The sequence below is a fragment of the Manacus vitellinus genome, unplaced genomic scaffold, assembly GCF_001715985.3.
Source record: "Manacus vitellinus isolate BGI_N305 unplaced genomic scaffold, ASM171598v3 scaffold_43_pilon, whole genome shotgun sequence".
Taxonomy (NCBI): domain Eukaryota; kingdom Metazoa; phylum Chordata; class Aves; order Passeriformes; family Pipridae; genus Manacus; species Manacus vitellinus.
The window spans coordinates 4,358,023-4,367,349 of NW_021940560.1; the positions used below are offsets into that span (position 1 = coordinate 4,358,023).

Consider the following 9,327-nt stretch of genomic DNA (forward strand, 5'->3'; position numbering starts at 1 on the left):
AAAGTTTCACGGATACAGTGACAAATTCTTCACATTCCCATTTAATGACTACAGATGCAACAATTCTAATCCTGTAATTCTCCATGACCTGCTGTCTACAGGGTGCCCTGCACAAAGAAAATTTGCTGGGAAGCATCTCTGGGATATTACTGAAAACAATAAAACCACGTATAACAGGGTAAAAGAGCATCTTCAAGTCAGCAAATGACTGCATATGTTCATGTCTCTTCTTGCATCCCTTAGTTTCTTAATTATGTTACATGTGAAGGTCTCAGGAAAGGTAACAGTTGTTTCAAAAGTTCCTCTGTCCCAATATATCATATGGGATAACATGATGGGGTCTGTTTTCACCACTCCCGTGTCAATTTAATATCTCACTTTTGAGTGGAACTTGAAGCTAAAAGAATCCTTTGTGTACAATTTGGCCAGCCTGTATTCTGGGAACATTTGTCCATAGTGTAAATTCAGTTGAATATGTAAAAGAACATGCCTGGAAAAAAAAAATTGCTACTTCTAGGTCTTCCTGCTGGCAGTGCATGTCTTTAATTTTTGGAGTGCATCTGATCCACGACACCTGCCTCTGTTTTCCACGCTGTGCAAGCTAGACTGCAATCCTTCAGATGAAGAGTATTGGTTATACACACAGTATTAACTAAACAAACTGTGAATATCATCCAAAACTCAGCACTTCTAATGCATCCCACTACACTGAATAGCAGAAATAACAGGACTACAATGGTTTAGACATTAGACCAATGGCAAAATGGCAACAACTAGTTTACAGCAGCAAACTTTATAACTTCTTATGATTCTAAGAATTTAATTAATTTAACACTAAATAAGACCTAATAAGGGCTAGAGGAGAATGTTTGGTTATTCCTGGCCTGACCTACACATGAGGAAAAGATAATTTCCTTCTACTTCCTTCCTTTCTTCTATAGGTTTATATACTACAGATAAGTAAAGAGTAGAGTCACGGCTTTCCAACCACCTCAAGTAAGACTGATCAGTCTAAACTCATTTTACACCTGCATATGATGCTTGTTGCATGGTGACTTTTTAGTTTAAAGCTTTCTAATTCTGATTTAAAAAAAAAAAAATCCAATGTTTTCCCTAGGAAGATCACATAAGAATCACAAATTTTCCCCGGTGCTTGAAAGAAATCTGTTCCTATAGCCTAAATGTTCAGAAAAGTGTTGTTACTTTTAATGTTGCCAGATCTGAAGTGATGAGATACTATGGGAAAGGTTATTCTTGCAGTATTTACAGATACAAGCAGAAGAAGAAGTGACAGAAATTTCAAAGTAAGGCTTCTTGAAATACTTCCAGCTCAATTTTTGCAGAACTTCTCTCCACAGAGATTCAGATATTCATCCAAGCTTTCCGTGCTTACCTGAACTAGACATGTGGTGATGGTAATTTTGGAACAGCCCAAACTCTCTGGAGAAGTAGAAGAGTTGGTACCACAAGGCAAACTGATGTACTAGAAAAATATTTTTTAAACATCTGAAGGCCTGCTGCAAATAGCCAAAGGAAGAAACTTCATATAAGTCCTAAATCTCAGAGCTTTACCATCAGAAATTTTGGGTTAAATTTGGTAGAGACTGTAAGAAGAAGTTATCACAAGGCCAGCTCAGGTAGGATGTTGCAACCCATTTGTGTCCTGCACCACGTTCGTGTACAGGCACATCCTCCACTGGTTGATTCAGGGGAGTGAAAACACCTCACTTTCATCACTGCATAAAACTACACACAAGTTTTATCCCACTCTACCTTTCAATCACTTTGCACTACTGAACACTTGGAGCAGCTGTAAGTCAAGCCTCAGTTTGCCCTCTGGTCCTTAGTTCCTGCAGCAGCACCATCCCCTTCACTAGCAAAAATGCCTCCTTGAGTTCTGTAAAGCCTTTGGTGAGGTAGCAACAGTAGCTTTAACCTCTTAGAGTATCTAGGAGTTCCTTAACTTGCAAGTTTAAATGCATATCTGTTATGTCTTATTCCATTTTGCAGTTCCATATACCCATCATTCTACAGAAGACATGGCTGTCAAACTGAAATACTGAGTTTATTGAATAGTAAAGGCTTTAAATCTCAGATTTTCAAAATGAATTAAAGAATAAAGTAAATTTATAATAAAACCATCACTTATTTATTTAAAACTTACAATATATTTTTTTTTCTGACACTGTCTGCCTCAATATTGTCTTCAACAAGAGGCTTGTCCTTTATCCAGACAGTGAAACCTCCTCCCTCCCACTCCCTGGGATGATGTTCCACTCCCCGTGCTGTGCACATGAAACAGTCCCTCCTACCCTCTCTCAGTCTTCCGTCATATGTTTCTGCAGCAGTTTTTATGCTGTGATCCTGCAGCTGCTCCCTTTACTTCTTCTCACTGCTCCCACTTCCCATCTGAGGGAGGAAAAAAAAAGCCTCCAGACACTTTTAATCTGTTCCCACACTCCATCTCCACTCTCCTTTGCAGAGCTCCTGGTGCTGCTCTTCTAAGAGACGCTGCTGTGAAATGCAGCAGAGACGGCACCTACAGCTTTAGGAGAAAACTTTTAAGCTGTAGCAGGAACTAGAAGGGGAAATTCTCTGTGGTTTGCTTTGAGCAAGCCCCTCTTCTGCATTTTTTGGGGCCCCCAGTTTGCTTTGTTCACCAGGCACCGCTGCCATGGCCCAGAAAAGAGCACAAGGCAGCAGGAGGGTCTGCCCCACCACGCTGCTCCCCAGCACCATGTGGTAAAGCAGAGAGAAGACAAAAGCACTTGTTTTATGTGATAGTATCTGATATCACATTGTGCAGCTAAGATGTCTGCACTTCACAGCAGAGAAATACCAAGGGTGTTGTGGTGTCAAAACTGTAACAGAATCACAGAATGCTTTGGGTTAGAAGGGATCTTAATGATGAACTAGTTCTAAACCCCACCATGATGTCTCTGATTATGCAAGAAGTTTGAGCATAGGCTGTGTTAATTATATAATTTTTTTAATTTATTTTTTTTTTGCTACAAATGTAATTCTTTAGTAATGAGACCAGAAAACTTCATTTCACTAAGGTGGTTCAAGGTGACTCCAGGAAACCTTGTGCACACACTTTCTGCAGGTCAGGGGGCCACAACCACCTGTACCCCCAGTCCCACCACAGACGTGCTACACTTGGTAGGAGCAGTAAAAGTCAACAGCAGCAGGATCCACATGTGAACACCAACAGTCATATTGAGAAGAGTCACAGCCATTCATCTGCCCCCAACCTTGTTAAAAACAAAAATACTCAATGAGTATTACATTTTCCATAGACTGTGGGTTTATCAGGTAGCGTGGTAACATGCAGAGCTGGTGGACTCCTCAAACCCCTTGTTGGATGAAATAGCTGCACTCAGCTCAGATAAACCTTTGCAGACCTATGTATCTGAGGTAAAATGTCCTTACAGTGCATCAACATTATTCCCTAAACATCTGAACAAGTCTGGTAAGAAATAGGTACATTTAACATCTTTTAATTTATACAATTTTTGTACCACATCTTAATAGATTCCCTCTCTTCTGTTACTCACATTCTGGCAAAGGTTTTGCAAAAGACCCAAACTTTAGGAGAAAATTAAACCTAGAAAAGAGGTTTTCAAATCCAAACTCTGTGTAGCAATTCTGAATGTCTCGTGTCTGTATAACTGCATCCTACTCAACCCAGAGCCAGTGCTGGAACTTTCAAAGGAAATTCAAGAATGGGTTGAGGACACCAGTTCCTCTAAGCTTCTGTCAAAATTTGGAGCACTCCGTGCCTTTTCCAGGATCCTTAATGAAAGAGGAGGAATTGACATTTTTCACTAGGGCTGTTTCTGCTTTCTTTGCCACTCCAAGAAGAGTAGGTGGATTAATACTAAATGGTTTAATCCTAAATCTAAAAATCATCATGAGAATTTGATTACTCATCACTACTAGTTACTATACTTTGCTGCTTTTTTTTTTTGCTTTTGCTAACAAATTAACCAAGCATGGAAAGTACTGCTGATAATAGAAACATTAATCTCTCTAGATCAAACCTCAGCACTACTCAGCCTGACACACAAAGGGCAGAATGTGCCAGAGCATCTTGGCCAGTTGGAAAGTCTGAGGCAACACCTTCCCAGTGGAAAACATCATTTATAGCAAAACTATTTGCTAGAAATGCCTTTTGTTTGAGAGAGCCCAGGGAGGCTTCTGTTGGTGTTTGCTGTGGGTGTCCAGGTTCTCCTGCAATGTATGTGTGTGTTTGGTTCTGGCCAACATGACCACGTGGGCTGGGGTCCCCCACCATGGACCTCCAACCATTCTCCCACCGCGGAATGCTCAGTTCTTCCAACCCCACTGTCCCAAGCAGGCACCTGCTTGTCCCAGCAGCAGGTGCCTCCTGAGCCCCAGCTGCAGCAGAGACACCAGAAAGCTGAGAGCATCCTGACGTCCAGCAGGCTGGTGACAGACCCACCAGTCACAGAGGTGACTCTTGGGGACAGAACTCCAGAACTGTCTTCACAAAATGTCTTTGTCATTTCCTTCCTCCCCCGCAAAGGAAGGGAGTTTAGTAACATCCTGAGCAGCAAACAAACAAGTACAGGTGCTCAGCCCTGTGCCCTGCCCAGAAGCAGCTTCAACACCAAACACAGTGGTGGCTTTGCTCAGGGTGGGGCAGGAAAAGAAATCCAAAACAAAGAGCAAGCATGTACTTGAAGCACATCTCTTCAGCTCTAAGCCACATTCACTTCTGCTTTTCCTTCCTCCTCAACTCCCCCTCACCACTTATCAGGTTGTACTTGTAGTGAAAACTGAGGGACATCTTGGAGAAGGAATTAGAAGTCCCTTTAAGTTCATCTGTTTGAGGACTGTGTCTTTTTAGTATAAATGTCACAGACTTTGGAAGAAATATTCATGAAAATCACAGTACAAACCCACAATAGCCAACTTAACTACAAGTGAATGATTTAATACCTGTCAATCTCAAATGGCAGGAAGAGTTATATTGGGTCTTAAACAACCTTAAACCACCAACCATAAGAGTATCAAACTTGCTTAGTTAATTTGTTGAAGAAATGCTTCAGTAAGTATCCATGCACTGTCTGAGTCAATGCAACTTGCCCATACACACAGTAGTTTAGAAGATAGTTTGGAGAATACCAATATCTGTTTAACCCTCTGATATCTTTCCCACTTAATTCCTAAAACATCTCTTTCTCGTGCAAAGGGAGTTGAATGAAAACACAGACAAATTAAGAGAAAAAGGTCAAAATTTTCAAGTACTTTTGAATTTTGGTTCTTAGTTTCCACAAATAGGACTCACTTTTAATGCATTTCAGGCCTCAACACTCCCAGATGACTTTAACGTGAGGCAGTAATGCTCTGAAAATCTGCTCCAGCACGACCTGGTTGCATCCCCAGGCTGAGATCTAGCACGGACTATGTTTGTCCCATGGATTATGTTTGTCCCGTGGTCAGTTTGCAACATTTAAATAACTGTGCCCAGAAAATTAATGCCCGGTTTTCGCATTCAGACAGCTCTCTTAATAAAAATCCAGTTGCATTCCTTTTACTTCTGTTTCAGCCAACCTGGAAGTTCTCAACCTGAGGAGCTTCAAGTTGTGATAAAGATGATGTGAGTGTACAGACCCTGTGACAAGAGGTCTTACTCTTAAAATAAAAACAGCTCAGATTTGAGGAAGTCTCAGTGTAAATGAGGAGCTAGCAGTGTTTGTTTTGTAGTGAGTATCCAAAACAATCTTTTTATAGTATTTCTCAAAGCAGAAAGACCGACAGAGGCACATTGAGTGCGTGAAGGCACAATCTCTGCATCCAGCACAGCAAAGAAACAACCTCCTCTGTCCTCCAGATGTTGATAAGAGAGCTGTTAGTGAAACTGAGATTCATTGAGGCTGCTGGCTGAAGCAGACCAATCTTAAGAGAAGGTTTCAGAAGCAGGTAACAGCAATGCCTCCTCATCTAGACCAAAGTCCCAGGTTCCCAAGTGCACACCCAACAGGGAGCTGTGCTGTTGTAAGCAGGCTGAAGGAAGCAGGGTATTCAGCCTACTCTGAGCCTCAGAGGTCACTACATCGGTTTGGTGGTGACAAAAGCTATTGGAAACCACCACAGGATGGCAAATGGGACAGTTTTTTGCAGTTTGTGTAGCAAGGTAAAGAAATCCCTGGCAATGCTCTGAATGGCACTTGAATTATCATGGAAAATCTGGACCAAAATTTTGTCCCATCTGCTTTCTTCAGGACCAATGTTATCATTAATTAATCATGAAAACCATCAAAGCATCTTCATATACACACTATCCATCAGCACCAATTTCTGTCTTTGTAGCACTGAGAAATAGGTTTGATGTATCCATGTGGAAGTTCTAGAAGATAAGTGGAATGTAAAGACTTCAGCTAGAGCTCAGGTGAGACTTTGTTTTGTCCTTAAAAGAGATCGGTGCAAACAACACCAAAACAGGAATTGGTAACAACACAGAATTAGGGTATGTTCTGTACAATCGCCATATTTCAAGTTAAAAGAACACATCTAAGTACTAACAGAGGTCTTCAACATCAAGAGGAAATGTTTAGCCACATGCAGGCTTTAACAGCTCATTAAATGGTTAACAACTCACGCTAATTGAGCTGACACAGCACAGAGGTATCTAACAAAAAAAAAAAGTCAAGAAAAATAGGATTAGATAGTTTCAGAATTAGATAGTTTCAGAATTACACATTGTGAGTATCAAAAAATTCAGAAGATTCTGCCTGTATCCCACTAGCCTTGATGTGACTCAGTAAAATAGGCCATAATACAGCAGTTCCCACTGCTCAAAGTCCATGGAATTGCTTGGCAGAGATCCAAGCTGAAGTCTTTGGACAGCACAGGCAAAGCCTAGAGATCACTGCAGCACTAGAGATCACGATGGGCACTGCTTTTGAGAGCCTGGCCTGAAGCTCATCACTGCAACGAAGTAAAACTTTCTGAACCAGAAACAGACACAGAAATCCAAACCAGAAGTGTGTACAGCTGCTGGGATTGATCCAGCACCACAACCTCTGTTGTGGTGTTGTGCCACCCAAACATCAGGAGAGGAATCCAAATGTGTCTCTGCCACCATTTTAGCTTCTTCACACCAGGCAGGGAGGAACATGCCCAAGACCACGATACAGCCCTCTCCTTTGCTGTCCTGGTGATACACTCGAGCTTGGTTGGAAGAAGATGGAGCATCTTTTCCAAGCCACCATATCTTTGTGTCAAAGCAGAAGGAAGTTTCTACAAAAAATGCTTTCAAAAAAAGCAAAAAGGTTTTTTGCAATTCAATAATAATGTACAGCAGGAGCTTTAAAATACAGAGTGCTTCAGCTGTTCACTCTACTTGGAAATGAAAATGAACAAATGTACATTACAGATGTAATTGGATTGAGAGGCAAAGTGAACAAGAGATGCTGCTTTTAAATGAATTTCCCTTGGACACAAAGAAGTATGTTTTAGAGAAAGGGAGAAAATAAAGAAATATATCTCTGAGAATTCAAACTACTTCACCAAATCTCACAGCTCTGTGGAAAATGCATTTCAAATGACTCTAAGACATTGCAGCAGAAACATAAAAACCACGACAAACACAGCCCAGGAAGAGAACATGTTCTCTTTATACAGTTTCCCTGTCTGTGCTGATTTGTGTATGTAGGCAGGACAGCTTTTTCCTCCAAAAAGTACTGAAAAAATGAAATGCAATCTTACAACATTACACTAAAATCTGTCTCCAATTAGCATGCACTATTCCAAAATGAGCTTCGAGCCACGTGTGATATCTTTCAACTCTGACCCATGCTTCCAAAAGAAAAACAAGTTTCTTGTTACAATAACATTATCAGTTACAAACATGGGCACATGTCACAAAGTTTGCAGCGAACTATACCTTACTGGGAAAACAAATCTTCACCATAAAACAAATCTTGCTAATTCTGGGCCTCCTTTATGTGGCCCATAATCAAAGTGTTTTGTTGCGTTATTTGAACATCTTCCTAAATTACTATTTCCTTGCAAAGCTGTGCAGACCAGAAAGCTGTTCGCCCACTCACAGCAATGCAAAGAGATCTTTTCTGACAGAAAACTTCGAGTGAAGTGAGGAGTCAGGATGTACAACCCTTTTCTGGCCAGCTCCAAGGCAGAGGAGGAATTAGAATGGATTTAAACAGCCTCATGCAGGAAACATGCAGCCATGGCATCTCCACTGAACAGCACCACAAGGAACACAGTTGGCTGCTCACAGATAAACCAAGGATATTTTAGGTACAATGTCCTTTATGCCACCCCATGTCCTGTCCCTATCAGTGCCACTGATGAGTAATAGAGTGGTACACAGTATTTGATACTGAGCAGGATAAGATATCCTTCTATCAATGTCTTCAGTCTCTAACAATACCAAGTGCCAACTAGATACCTACCCTTACCACTCAGTGACTTTTACAGTATCTGTGGCTACTAATCACCTTCCCTGTGGTCACCAGCAGGAAAGCCAGTTAGTCAAACAGTGCTAACCTACACTCAGAAAAGCAAACGCTGGTAAAAGTGATCTAATCTCTTATCCCAGCCAGTGCTACCATCCTTTCTACCCCTTGGGGACAACTAGTCTGTCCCAGAAGGAATATGACAAGTGGTTAGTTGTTTGGAGTACTAGGGAAGGTCAGATAAAGTTGCCTCTTGCACAGGATGCAACAGGTTTGCTAGATTCTGAGCACTAATTGAAAATATCATTTCACATCTTTATCCTCTACACTTTTGCTCATTGCTTTCAAATTCGCAAAAGCCAATAGAAATAATTGTTCAATTAGAATAGTCCGACTTGAATGTATACAAAATACACCTAAGTTACTGTAATTTTAAAAATCTTTAGGAACATGTTTCCTAAATTGTATTAAGAAGGATTTAAGGTCCATTACCTGCAGCCTCAGGGATGTTGTCGTCTCATCTCAAACCGCCATCAACCAGCAACAGTTTTAACTATTTCAAAAGAACGGAAAACATGTAGGTCACATGTCTACAGACAGCATTTGGGTTAATCTCCCACAGCTCATAAAGACAGAAAGAAAGCAGGAAAAAAAAGTAAAAAGTAAAATAAAACCACTTCCTGCAAGAGCAGAAGTGAACCATCTCACCAGTGAGCGACTTGCACCCAGGGTTAGAGCAAAATTCTTCCTTATGGGAGAAAAAAAACAATTTTCAAAGTATGAAAGCAGCTTCTCCGTGAAAATTGCAGCAAACAGGGAAGGTTAGCTTTTGCAGAAGGTAAACATGAGATTTAAAAGGAAATACTGAAAGGAATTACAA

The 9,327-nt window shown here is 40.9% G+C and overlaps 1 protein-coding gene across 1 annotated transcript in view; it reads right to left on the reverse strand.

The window, feature by feature from the left end:
- Positions 1-9,019, reverse strand: part of ARHGAP15 (Rho GTPase activating protein 15) — a 331,248-nt gene extending 322,229 nt beyond the window's left edge. Inside the window, exon 1 of the mRNA XM_018078934.2 lies at positions 8,940-9,019. The gene's annotated coding sequence lies outside the window, so the exon portion shown is untranslated. The remainder of the gene's footprint in view (positions 1-8,939) is intronic.
- Between the last annotated feature and the right edge of the window lie 308 nt (positions 9,020-9,327).